The sequence below is a fragment of the Zingiber officinale genome, chromosome 6A, assembly GCF_018446385.1.
Source record: "Zingiber officinale cultivar Zhangliang chromosome 6A, Zo_v1.1, whole genome shotgun sequence".
Lineage (NCBI taxonomy): Eukaryota > Viridiplantae > Streptophyta > Magnoliopsida > Zingiberales > Zingiberaceae > Zingiber > Zingiber officinale.
In genome coordinates, this window is record NC_055997.1 from 3,726,304 (window position 1) to 3,740,997 (window position 14,694).

A 14,694-nucleotide genomic window follows, 5' to 3' on the forward strand; every position below is an offset into this window, starting at 1 on the left:
TACTTTTGAAACCTTTGTTGAAATTTGTCTTTAGATGAGAGTTATCATTACATAATTAGATACGAACTTACCAAAATATTGACGTTTTTGACAACTTTCAATTTTGTGTAAATCCTCACTAATAAGAGTCAATTTTTGTCAAACTTTATTTTTCCTTGATAATATGAGATATATATAGTGTCTACACAAAATTTCATGATTTTTAGAGTAGTGTACAATTATTTGTGCATTTCTAAAACTTGGATCTGAAAGTTTTTCAGAAATATAGTCATATCAGAATTCCCAATTCCCAATCGATCGGTCAATTGATTGGGGAGCTCACACTTCACCACAGAGGGCGTCTGAATCGATCAATGGATCAATTCGGAGTATTTCGATCGATCAACGGATAGATTGAAGTGCCTTTTCGAAATGCACAGAGACCATCTGAATCGATCAATGGATCGATTCGGCATGTCTCAATCGATCGATGGATCGATTGAGATGTATTTCTGAATTTGCACAGAGGCTTCTTCAATCGATCTCCCGATCAATTCACTTTCTCTCAATCGATCGGTCAATCGATTGGGGGACTTGAAATTCAACTTAAGGCACTGTTGACCTAAGTCTAATCTCACTTTCACCGCTCACTCTCTTTCGACTCGTCTGTGCCCTAACTTGGGGCGATTTCTCCCAGCGACTCATCCGCCTGCGTCTACCGTCCTCTCCGATGATTCTCTCCGGTGACGAGCTTCTGCTTTCCTTCCCTCAACTCCGCTTGTCCACTCTCAGCAAGCGAGCTCGTTGTGACAACCCCCCTTCTCCTCTCTCGACGAACGAGCCGCTTCTTCTTCCTCGTCTTTGCGTTGTCCATAAGCAATGAGGACCCTGAACCCTAAGTAATCTCTTCACTCTCATCTCATTTTATCTTTGCCTCTTGCTTCTAAACTTAGATTGCTAATCTACCTGTTGTGTGTTTTGTGTGGTGCATTGCATTTCACTCATGCATTGCATTGTATGCCCTTTATGCGCTGTTCTTGCATCATTTGCATGACCTGCATCCTCTGTCACATTGCATTTCTTCATTTCGTATCGAATAGGAAGAAACAAAAAGTTCATGAATCAGGCGAGGGGTCATCCATACCACCATCACACCTGATCCAGCAGTAAGAATGGGGGACCCCATTTAGCAGAGTCAACGCCGCGAGGAGGTCCAAAGGCAAAAGGCCAACCATAAGCTTGGCCGAGCGGATAATGAGGGCGACGACCGGCTGAAGCTTCCGAGCGGAAGCAATACACCCCGCCGGAGTCGGGGTTCCGACGCTCATGATGAACAGTAGGTAAGGCCGAGCGGATGGCCTGCTCGGCCGAAGGAATAAAACATCAACACTGCGAACAGTCCAGAGCACATGACCAGGAAGCTCCCGCGCGGATCAGCACATCCGACCGGCCGGACGCGAGGAAACCGCCGACCGGTCGGACGCTCGACGGGGAGTAAGAAAAGGCAAGGATAGAAACATCTTCTGACAGCCGATGATATGCAGGATCTTAGGACATGGGCTCACTGTCCCATCAAAGACGTGCTCGTACTGTAGCAGTAAGGAGTCAGGCAAGCTCCTCTGACAAGCCTATACTGGGTATGGGCTTAGGACACGTGTGTGTGCCTCGGTGTATGTGCATCAGCCTCCTCAGAAGTCTATATAAGGCCTCCACTTCTTCAACCGGAGGTACGCGAGTCTTCATCTTGCAGCCACCTTCTTCATCTATTTCTCGCCTGACTTGAGCGTCGGAGGGCCGTCGCCGGGACACCCCCCCCGGCTCGGTTTTGCTGCAAGTTCACCAGAGCACTCGAGGATCCAGCAGGGAGCGCCACATCCTCAGCGTTCGTTGACCCCTGGTTCGGACAGGATCAAATTGGCGCCGTCTGTGGGAACGCTCCTGCATCCGAACGGGAACAATGGACGAGGCTGGACGACAACACACGGTGGCGCTTTCAACAGAAGAACTCGACGCTCTGGTCGAGATGAGGGTCGCCAAACTTGTGGAGCAAAAACAAAAAGCATCAGCCGAGCGGCCGGAGCAACAAGCAACATCTGCGTCGGGTGGCCGAGCGGAAGCTCCTCAAGCCACCGTCGCATTCCATCGGGCCTTATTCCGCACCCCTGAAGCCGTACCAGCTCAGAGAGATAGAGGATCTTCTTCCGACGAAATGCCTAGGCGAGACGACAGAAAGGGGAAAGCTCCCCGAGCGGACTCATCTCCTGAGCGGATCAATCGCCAATTTTCGGAGGCTATTCTACGAGACCCTCTGCCCAAGCACTACGTGCCTCCGACGATCGGCGAGTACAATGGAACAACAGACCCGGATGATCATCTGGGTAAGTTCGATAACACAGCTACGCTCCATCAATATACAGATGGAGTAAAGTGCCGAGTCTTTCTTACCACTCTCTCGGGATCGGCTCAACGGTGGTTTCGGAGGCTGCCTGACGGATCCATCACTAGCTTCAAGGATTTCCGAATGACCTTCCTCCACCACTTCGCCAGCAGTCGGCGTTATCAGAAGACAAGTGTCAGCTTGTTCGCCATCAAGCAAGAGCCGAGAGAATCGCTTCGAGCTTACATCCAGCGATTCAAACAAGTGGCGATGGATATTCCAACGGCCACATCAGAGACGATGATGAATGCCTTCACGCAAGGCCTTGTGGATGGGGACTTCTTCCGGTCGCTCATCCGAAAGCCGCCCCGAGATTATGATCATATGCTGCACCGGGCCAATGAATATATCAACGTGGAGGAAGCGCAGGCAGCCAGGAAAAAAGAAACACCAACCGAACGGGCTCCTCATGCCGAGCGGAGACCCTTGGCCGCTCATCAACCGCCGAGAGGACCAAGGGCCAAAGCAATCCGCTCCCCTCGTGTGGTGTCCCAAGTACAAGAGGTAGCTGTCGCTCGGCCCAAGCCAAAGAAGAGATGGACCCCTATGTTCTGCTCCTTCCACCGGACGGATACGCACAACACGAGGGATTGTCGAAGTCTTCCCTTCGTGGCTAATCCCGTTCCCAGAAATGTCGAACGACGGTCTCCTTCCATCGACAGGAGACAAAGGACCCATGAAGCCGACCGGACCCGCACCGAGAGGCGACATCAACAGACGTCCGATCGGCACCGATCTCCAAGACAGGAGAATCGCCGAGCATCCAGAGAACGGTCCCGACCGTCCACTCGGGAAGAGGAAAATAGGAGCAATACTTCCCGCGGCGAGATCAATATTATTGCTGGCGGGCCGACCGGAGGAGACTCCAACCGAGCCAGAAAGGCGAGCGTCCGGCAGCTCCAGATCCACGCAGTCGGTTGCAGCCAAGAGCGGGCAAGTGGACCGGAAATCACTTTCGGGCCCGGGGACTTAGAAGGAGTTGAAGTGCCCCACGACGATGCTCTGCTCATTAAAGCGGTAATAGCAAAATACACTATTCACCGCGTATTTGTTGACACAGGGAGCTCGTTCAACATCATATTCAAGAAGGCGTTCGATCAGCTGCAAATTGATCGAGCCGAGCTGCTGCCCATGACGACCCCGCTCTATGGGTTTACGAGCAACGAAGTTCAGCCGGTTGGGAGAAGAGCCGTTCAGGAGGACGAGAACAACAAACTTCGTGGTGGTTGACTCTCCCTCGTCCTACAACGTCATTTTGGGACGACCAGCACTCAGCGAATTCCGGGCGGTCGTCTCAACTTTTCATCAGAAGATCAAATTCCCCGTGGAGGACCATGTGGGAGAAGTACGAGGAGATCAGCTAGCAGCTCGGCGATGTTACATCGAGATGGTCCGAGCAGAGGCCAATTCTGCTCGGAAAACGCCCCGGATTGAGGTAAACGCCATCACCAAAAAGCCACCCTCTTTAATTTATGAAGAAAAAGAGGAAGTGCAGATTCATCCGACCCGATCGGAGGCCACGACTTTTGTTGCCTCTGATCTGGAGGAAAAGCAGAAGGAGGAGCTGATCCAATGCCTCCGACGAAATCATGATGTATTCGTCTGGTCGACACATGAATTGCCCGAAATTTCGCCGAGCATAGCGCAACATGAGTTGCATGTCTGACCGGACTCTCGGCCAATAAAGCAGAGAAAAAGAGATTTCAGTGCCGAGCAGAACTCCATAATCCGGGCGGAAGTCGAGCAGCTTCTGGAGGCCGGCCATATACGAGAAGTACAGTTTCTGAGTTGGTTGGCTAACGTAGTATTAGTCTCCAAGCCGGGCGGCAAGTGGAGAGTTTGCATTGATTTTCGGGACTTAAACAAAGCATGCCCCAAAGATTTTTATCCCCTGCCCCAGATAGATCAGCTGGTGGACTCTACGGCCGGCTGCGAATTAATTTGTATGCTCGACGCCTACCAAGGCTATCATCAAGTGCCGCTCGCCCGGGAAGATCAAGAAAAAGTAAGCTTCGTAACGGCCGACGACACATATTGCTATAATGTGATGCCGTTCGGATTGAAGAATGCCGGGGCCACTTATCAACGCTTGATGAACAAAGTGTTCAGGGAGCAGATCGGGCGGAATCTGGAAGTTTATGTGGACGACATCCTTATCAAGTCCGCCCGAGCGGCCGATCTCTTCAAGGACATGGAAGAAACCTTCCGAACGCTGCGCAAATATGGAGTCAAGCTAAATCCCCAAAAGTGCCTATTCGGAGCAAAAGGAGGGCGCTTTTTGGGGTACATAGTGACCGAGCAGGAATCAAGCCAATCAGAAGGTGAAAGCTCGCAAGACATGCCCCCAAGGAATACAAGGGAAGTGCAATGGTTGACCGGTCGGATAACCGCTTTATCCAGATTCATCTCCAAAACCGACCGGAGCCTACCATTCTTCAAAATTTTGCAAGACCACTAATTACTTGACGAGGAATGCGACCGAGCATTTGAAGAGTTGAAGACATATCTTAATTCTCTGCCTATACTAGCCAAGCCGATCGGGGTGAGTCACTTTATATTTACTGTCTTCAACCGAGCATGCTGAGGCTCCAGACTTGTAAGGTCCAGTGGCGAGGAACAGCGGTGTATTTTCCGAGCCACATTTTAAAAGATGTCGAATCTACACCGGGCTCGAGAAGTTGGCCTTTGCTTTGGTCCGCTCGTCGCCTTCGACCATATTTCTTGGCTCACACCATCATTGTCGGACGAGCACCGGGAAGAGTATCGTTGAATCCGTAAGCGTCCGGACGGCCATCAAGTGGACGGCAGAATCGAGTGAATTTGACATCCAATACCAGCCCCGTCGGCGATCAAAGCGTAATCCTTGGCTGATTTTGTGACCAAGTGCAAAGGCCGAGCCGGAAGCTATGTGGAGAATATATGTGGATGGGTCTTCCACTCGGAAGTGGGATTGGAATATTGCTACTCTCACCCCAAGAAGAAAAGATGCACTTATCCGTCCTTTGGATTACCAAGCTACCAACAATGAAGAGTATGAGGCCCTCATAGCCGGATTGCGGCAGCACGGCATGTGGGAGCCGGTCGGGTGACACTCTATTCGGTGACCGCTCAACAACTTTCTCGCACCTTTGAAATCAACAGCGCTTGACGCTGAGGCCTTTGAAAACTTAAAGCTACTTTCCGAGAGGTTCTTATTCGGAAGATTCCCCAGGCAACCGATGAGTTGGCCAAACTAGCAAGTTCTATAACGCCAGTCGCCATTCAGAACCAATTGAAAAAGTACTGCTGGTGGCGCACGTCGACCGGATGGAAAGCCTCACATTTCCAAGCGATGGAGGGCACCCATCATAGAGTTCCTCCGCTCCCCATCTGCTCAGGAGAAGAGCCGGTCGGTTCACACTCATCGGCGATCAACTTTACAAAAGGCTTTCTCTCGCCCGCTGTTGAAATGCGTGAGCTCGGAAGACTCAACACATTCTCCAAGAAGTACATCAAGGATCGTGCGGAGGGCATCCGGGCGGACGATCACTAGCTAAGAAGATCCCGCTAGCTGGATACTTTTGGCCGACCTTACAAATGGACGCCGCCCGGACAGTATCTACGTGCCTTCGTGCGAAGTATCACAACTTCTCGCACCTACCGGCAAAGGAGATGAAGGCATCAACCGTTTCGTGTCCGTTCGATCAATGGGGAATGGATATTGTGGGTCCATTTCGATGGCGACCGGCAGAGGAAATTTTGCTGTGGCGGTCGATTATTTTTCCAAGTGGGTGGAGGCCGAGCCACTAGCCAGGATCACCGAACAGATGGTCAAAAATTCATATGGCAACACATCATCTGTAGGTTGGTATTCCTCGCCGATTGGTTTCCGACAATGGGCGGCAATTCATAGGAAAGTGCTAGAAGATTGGTGCAAAAGCTACAGATCGAGCAACACTTCACATCCGTGGCTTACCCCAAAGCAACGGTCAAGTTGAAGTAGCCAATCGGAAATTCTCCGCTCGGCTTGACCACTTGGGAGGAAGTTGGCCGGATGAAGTACCGGGCGTTTTATGGGCCATCCGAACGACTCCTAAGGAAGGAACGGGCGTCACACCTTTTCATCTGGTGTACGGCGGCGAAGCGGTCATTCCGGTTGAAGTCGGCGTCGAGTCCGTCCGGGTCCAATGTTACGATGAAGGCAACGCCGAGTGGAGGAACATGGAGCTGGATTTGATTGAGGAAGAGCGAGCCAAGGCAGCCGTTCGGCTGATGGCGTACCGTCAACGGATGAAGCAAAACTACAACCGGCGCGTCATTCCCCGATCCTTCCAGGTCGGCGACCTCGTCTGGAAGAAAATCAAGCCGGTCGGCGACGTTGGCAAGCTTGAAGCTCCGTGGGCAGGTCCCTTCAAAATCATCGAAAAGCTCCGCTCAGGCGCGTATTATTTGGAGGACGAGGACGATCGGCAGCTAGATAGGCCGTGGAGCGCGAACCACCTCCAGCCTTACCGGGTGGGGTGAAAGGTGTGCCAATGTAAATCATCCTGTGTACTTTTTTCGACTGGATACTTGAAATGCAGAAATGAAAAATCAAGAGAACAAATATAAGGCATCGTCAACGAGGAACGAAGGCCCCGCGCCGTTCGGCCGGAGGTAAATTATCCGAGTCAAAATGCTCAATGCTGAAGACCCCGTGCCGTTCGGCCGGGCGTACGATACCCAAGCATCAACACAAAAACCGAAGGCCACGTGCGGGAAGCAAAGTGGTGTAATATGGCGCTAATTCTGTATATTTTAAGCTGCGCCGAACGGAAGCGTTAAAATTAGCCTCAACGGCCGTCTAGCCCAGACGTTAAACCGTAGAGCCGCGCCGACCGGCTATAAATATCCGCGCCGAAGACCGTCTAGCCCAGACGTTAAACCGTAGAGCCGCGCCGACCGGCTATAAATATCCGCGCCGAAGACCGTCTAGCCCAGACGTTAAACCGTAGAGCCGCGCCGACCGGCTATAAATATCCGCGCTGAAGACCGTCTAGCCTAGACGTTAAACCGTAGAGCCGCGCCGACCGGCTATAAATATCCGTGCCGACGAGCTCCGTCGTTAAAAATCGAGAGCCGCGCCGACCGGCTATAAATATCCGTGCCGACGAGCTCCGTCGTTAAAAATCGAGAGCCGCGCCGACCGGCTATAAATATCCGTGCCGACGAGCTCCGTCGTTAAAAATCGAGAGCCGCGTCGATCGGCTATAAATATCCGTGCCGACGAGCTCCGTCGTTAAAAATCGAGAGCCGCGTCGACTGGCTATAAATATCCGTGCCGACGAGCTCCGTCGTTAAAAATCGAGAGCCGCACCGACCGGCTATAAATATCCGTGCCGACGAGCTCCGTCGTTAAAAATCGAGAGCCACGTCGACCGGCTATAAATATCCAAAAATCGAGAGCCGCGCCGACCGGCTATAAATATCCGTGCCGACGAGCTCCGTCGATAAAAATCGAGAGCCGCGCCGACCGGCTATAAATATCCGTGCCGACGAGCTCCGTCGTTAAAAATCGAGAGCCGCGCCGACCGGCTATAAATATCCGTGCCGACGAGCTCCGTCGTTAAAAATCGAGAGCCGCACCGATCGGCTATAAATATCCGTGCTGACGAGCTCCGTCGTTAAAAATCGAGAGCCGCGCCGACCGGCTATAAACATCCGTGCCGACGAGCGTTCGCAAATACTAAATTGTTTAAGTCCGATCGGCCGTCGGTTTGCCAATACTTCGCATTCACTGAATGCAAACAGTATAGCCAAGCGCTAAACGATTTCGAGGAAAACGAGTCAATTGATTAACCTGATCGGTTGTCTAGTGGGAAACACGTATAGCTTAACTGACTCTACAAATGAGCACCAAACAGACAGAAGAGGGCAATGAAGGACAAACAAAAATAGAAGCAAAGGAATACAATAATGCCGAATGGCACGTACAAAAATTTTACATCCGCCGAGCGGATGAAATACAGGAAGTACTTGGAAGAACTCGCCTCACTCCGGGTCCTCAAAATTTAAAAAGGCGTCCGGGATATCGTCAATCATGGCCGCCAAGTCGGAGGCGGGAATGTGCATTCCCGCAGGAAGGTGGCCACCCTTCTTCAAGTACGCCATGGTGACCTTGACCGCCTCGGCGAAAGTTGATGAGACGTTGCCGCCGAATTTTGCGCCGAACCATTCCGAGCGGAGGTATTCTTGGCGCGCTGTTGCTAGGCGGCTCGGCTCTCCCTCCTTATATTTTTTGAGTACCGCCCGGGAAGCGGTTAAGGAATCTTGGACTTCCTTCAAGTCCATTTCAGCCTTTGTGCGTTCTGCCGAACGGTCCTCCCGCTCGGCGTTCAGCTGGGCCTCCAGATCCTTGGATCGCTGATCTAGCGCACGGACATATACTTTCATCTTGTCCAGATCAGCTATCGCTCGCTTCTTCCGGGCAGTAGCGCGTTTGGCATCCGCTTCGCGCTTCTTGACTTGGCCCTCTAGCCGAGCCACCTCTGTAGCCAGGTCAGCGGCCTTCTTCTGTTCAGCCTCGAGGGTTTGTTTCTCCCGCTCGGCTAGCCGATGGCTAGTGGCGATTTGCTCAGCCCAACGCTGTAAGGGAAATAATAAAATCAGCAACCCAACAATAGCATGGCACAGGAAGAAAAATGAATTTACCTGAGTCGCCTGCTGCATGTTGTTATCGCCGAGCTGCTTGGGCGTCATGAGGGCCACCTGAATCTGCGCGTCCTCGAAAAGCTTGGCGAGCGGACCCATCAGGGTTATTTCATGAACGGGGCTTGATGGCCGATCGGCGGACAGTAAATATTCCTCCGATGGGAATCGAAGGGTAGTCTTGATGGTCGGGTGGTCGGCCGGCGCTTCCTCAGCCGCAGTCGCCTGGCCTGAGGACTCCCCTATGGTAGAGGTTTCGCCCAACCGTCGTAAGCGACGACGAGTTCGTGGAGGAGAGCCAGAGGGCTGTGCGGTGGGCGAAGCCACTGGGGTCCCGATCTGTGGCGGCGTGCGGTCTGGCGAAGCTACCCCGATCGGCGCCTGTGGTTCCCCCTCTTGGGTCGGCAGAAGACTGGAGTCTCTTCGACGTTTTCGCCGAACTTCCAGTGGTGGATCCCCGACCTGGGGGATTCCCAGCTCGGCTGGGGCAGAGGAAACAGGATCCTCCTCAATCTCCGTTGAAGCGGATGGGGCAACTTCTGTTTCAGGGGCGGACTGCGCCCCCCCTCTCCTGCATCTGCCGGGCGGCTGGGGATGAGACCCCGCTCGGCGAGCTCTTTTTTGGTAGCCGCTTCAATTTCCACGGCCTTCAACTTCAGATGAGTGGTAGCTTTGGAGCGCCACATGACTTCAGCTGCAATGGAAGAAATTAAAATCAGTTAGATAAAAAAGGCGAAGGGAGTAAAGAGTCTTTACCCATGCGGTAGGGGAGATTGGCCCGAATGGGAGATAATCTGAAAATGTACAACACCCCCTTGAGAAGAAACTGGTCGATCTTGTACTGCTGACCGGACAACCAGTTCGCCGCATGAAGGTAGGCTGGATTGCTTCTGAATTTGCCGAGCTCCGGCTGGGTCGGCACGGCGGTCTGCCATTTGGTTCGAAATGCTGGCCGCTCGGGAAGTCGGATATAGAAGAAAAATTCCTTCCAGTGCTTGTTGGAGGTCGGCATATTATCAAAAAATTTAAAGCATATTCTACTTTGGAAAATAAAAGTGCCCAACTCGGATTGTTTGGGGTAGAAGAAGAAGTGGAATATTTTGGGGTCAAGTGGGATACTGTGCAGCTTAAAGAGGACAACCACCCCGCTCAGCAGCATAAAGGAGTTCGGCACAAGTTGGCCGAGCGGGATGCGGAAATAATTACAAACCTCCAAAATGAAGGGATGGGTAGGAAATCTAAGGCCGCCCTGGAATTGGTCCAGAAAAAAGCAAATGGTACCGATCGGCGGGTTATGGGGCCGGTCGGTCGAGTCGGCTACAACTATTTCATGGTTGTCCGGGATCCCGTATGTCCGAACAAGACGCCGAGCACCCTCTTCATCAAATTGACTCTCCATGGTCATATACCAGGGACCATGAACATCAACAGCGGGTACGGAAGTGCTCGCCATGACTGAAGTACCAAGAAAAAGAAAGAAGGAAGCTGAAAGAAACTTGGAAACGGAGAACAGATAGGAGTTCGCAAGCAAGGGAACGAAAGGAGTTCCACGCGAAAGGGAAAGGCCGAACGAAAGGAAGGGAGAAGCTTACTGAGGGAAAATGAACGGAGAAGATCACCAGAAAGTCGAAAACCACCAAGAGGCGAGAACAAGGACAACCGGAAGGAGGCAGCCGCGGGCACCTTCGACGGAGGATGCGCGATGAAACAGAGAATGCAGCGTAAGGGCGGAGACGAAGGCTTTATGCGAACGAGGCTGGTCGACCTCGTCCGTCGGATGCAGGTCACGAGAGACGAGGTCATCATCTAACCGTCCATTTCAAAGTAATCGCGTCCCATCGTACGGATCATCACCGCCACGCGAGAAGAGCCACGTGGCGCTCTGTCACTAGGCGCAACTAATGCGCCCATACCGCGCATGCTTCGATTTAATGGAAAAGGATTTGCGCGATTTTCGAGAAGATTTAGACAAGCAAACATCCACGCTGAACGCCAAGACATCCAAAGCGAAGAGCCGAGCGGCTGAATTTGGCATAAGGGCCGAACGACTCTAGGTATATCATAGGCGACGGTAAGGCGACGACCGCCCGCTCGGACACATAGTCCAGTCAGTCGGACTCACTGCCTCCTTCGACTAGACTTGAAGGGGAGGCAAGTGATCCGGCAGTAAGAATGGGGGACCCCATTTAGCAGAGTCAACGGCGCGAGGAGGTCCAAAGGCAAAAGGCCAACCATAAGCTTGGCCGAGCGGATAATGAGGGCGACGACCGGCTGAAGCTTCCGAGCGGAAGCAATACACCCCGCCGGAGTCGGGGTTCCGACGCTCATGATGAACAGTAGGTAAGGCCGAGCGGATGGCCTGCTCGGCCGAAGGAATAAAACATCAACACTGCGAACAGTCCAGAGCACATGACCAGGAAGCTCCCGCGCGGATCAGCACATCCGACCGGCCGGACGCGAGGAAACCGCCGACCGGTCGGACGCTCGACGGGGAGTAAGAAAAGGCAAGGATAGAAACATCTTCTGACAGCCGATGATATGCATGATCTTAGGACATGGGCTCACTGTCCCATCAAAGACGTGCTCGTACTGTAACAGTAAGGAGTCAGGCAAGCTCCTCTGACAAGCCCATACTGGGTATGGGCTTAGGACACGTGTGTGTGCCTCGGTGTATGTGCATCAGCCTCCTCAGAAGTCTATATAAGGCCTCCACTTCTTCAACCGGAGGTACGCGAGTCTTCATCTTGCAGCCACCTTCTTCATCTATTTCTCGCCTGACTTGAGCGTCGGAGGGCCGTCGCCGGGACACCCCCCCCCCCGGGCTCGGTTTTGCTGCAGGTTCACCAGAGCACTCGAGGATCCAGCAGGGAGCGCCACATCCTCAGCGTTCGTTGACCCCTGGTTCGGACAGGATCAACACCCATTACCTCCCACCAATCAGCGATTTCCTAATGCTGCTATGCAACAGGCTTTTAGCAAACATACCTTCAAACTTATAACCCCTAGGTATGTTGATCTTCAATTCTACAAGGACTCTTGCTTTGATATCTATTCCCTCTTCAAGCACTATAAACTTGAGTCAATTTTCTCTTGTGAGAGGAGTATAAATGTCAGTCTTGTTTCTGAATTCTATAACAACTTGCACACTTCTGATGGTGGTAACTATTGTACTCGCGTTGCGAAGCAAAGTTTGGACTTTTCCTATGCGATCCTTCAGTCCTTTCTAGGGTGTCTACCATCCGAAAATGATTTTGTTTTCTATCCCACATTGCCTGATGAGTTGCCTCCACCATTTGATCATATCAGCATTGCATCTATGCATCAGACCCTTTTGGTCATCCTCGTCCCGACGGGCCAAATGCACAGATCACTACTTTCTCTTCTCTTGCGTTATCGGCTGAGAACACCGCCCTATTTAAAGTGGTCATTAACTGTTTCTTTTCCATTGTCTCACGTGCTTTAGCCGCTCTTTGACCCTCTCACATGTTTGCATTATATGCCATACGACATTCCCTTGACATCAACATTGCTTTGAACATATTTCATTGCATCATTCATTTTACTTAGCCAGTGCAACAGACGATTCACATGCCTTTCGGTCATCTCATCACTGACTGGCTGGAGTTCATGAAGATAGATGTCTCTCGGGGGTGGCTGGAGCCCATGACCGTTGCCTACTCTCGGATTTCTTCATGCTCTTACACGAAGACAGGATTAGAGGTTGGTCCAGCGGGAGTCCAATGGCATGATAAGCGTGCTCTTGGTGAGGGACCCAGGGCTCGCCAAAAGGGGGTCGTACAGGCACTAGTTCTTGCGGAGCCTGATTCTCTGACATTCGAGGAGTCTGTGGATACTCGTCTTGAGGAGCTGCATATGGAGATGGCTGTCCTGACCACCAAGGTTGACACGATACAGGCGACTTTGGATAATCTGGTGGGTTTGGTGAGCTCTTGGGTGACGCGTCTGCTGCGGATGTTCCTAAGGATGTTGTTGCGTCTGCTGATGCTCCTGCTCCTGCTACTACATCTGCCCCTCCTTCTGATCCTATCGACGTTTCTGATCCTGTTCGTATTCCTTCGGGAGATGATAGTTTTGAATTCTTTGTATCTCTATGACATGTCCGTTATGTGGATGTTTGTTGTGAAGTCCTTTTTATGAATTTCACTTTATTTTGGATGTATGATATAATGCTTTTCTCTATTATCTTTCATTTTTTGAATCCAGATTGTTATCTTATGTTGATACTTGTGTGCTTTAGGGGTAGTACCCTTCGGGTTTATCGTGTTTGTTTAGTGCACCAATTAAGGGGGAGTTTTTGTTTTGATATTTGACAAAGGGGGAGAAGTAAGTTGAAGTTTATGCTTAATTAGAAAGGAGAGTTGAAGTTTATGCTTAATTAGGAAGGAGATTCATGCTTAGTTATATATGAATTTGCTATTATTGCTTATGATCAAGTAAGATGAATTTTATGCGTAGTTAATAACAATATTGTCATTTACTGTTAGCTCATGCTTATTGCTATTTACTGCTTATCATCTTATTATTATAGTGTGTTGGAAATTAGCCTAAACTCAAATAGATTGTCAAACATCAAAAAAGGGGGAGATTGTTGGCGCAATCATGCCCTGGATGTTTTCAATGTGTTGACAACTATTTAAGTTTAGGTTAATAGTTTGGATCTAATGTGTGCTGCAAGTTTTGCAGGAAGAAGTCCAAGAAGGTCGAGTACCAGAGTCTTGGCAGGAAAAGTCCTTGCAGGTCAGAAGACCAGGTGTAAGGCAAGAGAAGTCCAATAAGGTCGAGGACCGGAGTCTTGGCAAGAAAGTCCAGGGATGCGTTCATCTGGCACGAGGTATTAGTTGGGAAACCAGCAAGCAATCGATTGGTAAATCGATTGAGGCGCATAACTATGGAACAGAATACTGCTGAATCGATCAGCCGATCGATTGGAGGAAACTAATCGATCGGCCGATCGATTGATAGCCTCTGCGCGAGAGCACAAAGGGAACTTGGATCGATCCGTCGATCAATTGGAGGAATCCAATCGATCAGCCGATCGATTCACATACTTCCTGTGCAAGAACACAGTGTGAACCTGGATCGATCAACCGATCGATTGAAGATAACCAATCGATCGACTCACAAGGTTTCTGCACGAAGAAGCAGTGCGATTTTGAATCGATCAACCGATCAATTGGAGGTAACCAATCGATCGGCCGATCGATTGAATCCACTTCTGTACTATGAAGTTTGAGGCTGAATCGATCCAGTGTTGGCCCAATCGATCGTGACGGTGCTCAACGACTATATTTGAATCGATTGGAGATGTGCTCAATCGATCGATGACAACGATCACGTGAGAAACGACTACTTTTGAAAATGAATAAAAAGGCGAGATGCACTGTAGCAAAAACAACGATTGAATATTCATTGTGCTAACCAAAAAGAGAGCTCTCTAAGTGATTTCAAAGTGATAGATTTTGAGTCTCTTCCTCCTAAGCCTAGATCTCATCTTGTAAGAGGAAGAGGCAACCTTGTGAAGGTTTTTCCACCTTCGTTTGTGATAACGAGAAGGAGAAGTTCATATTGGAGTTTAATCGTGTGGGTGTGTG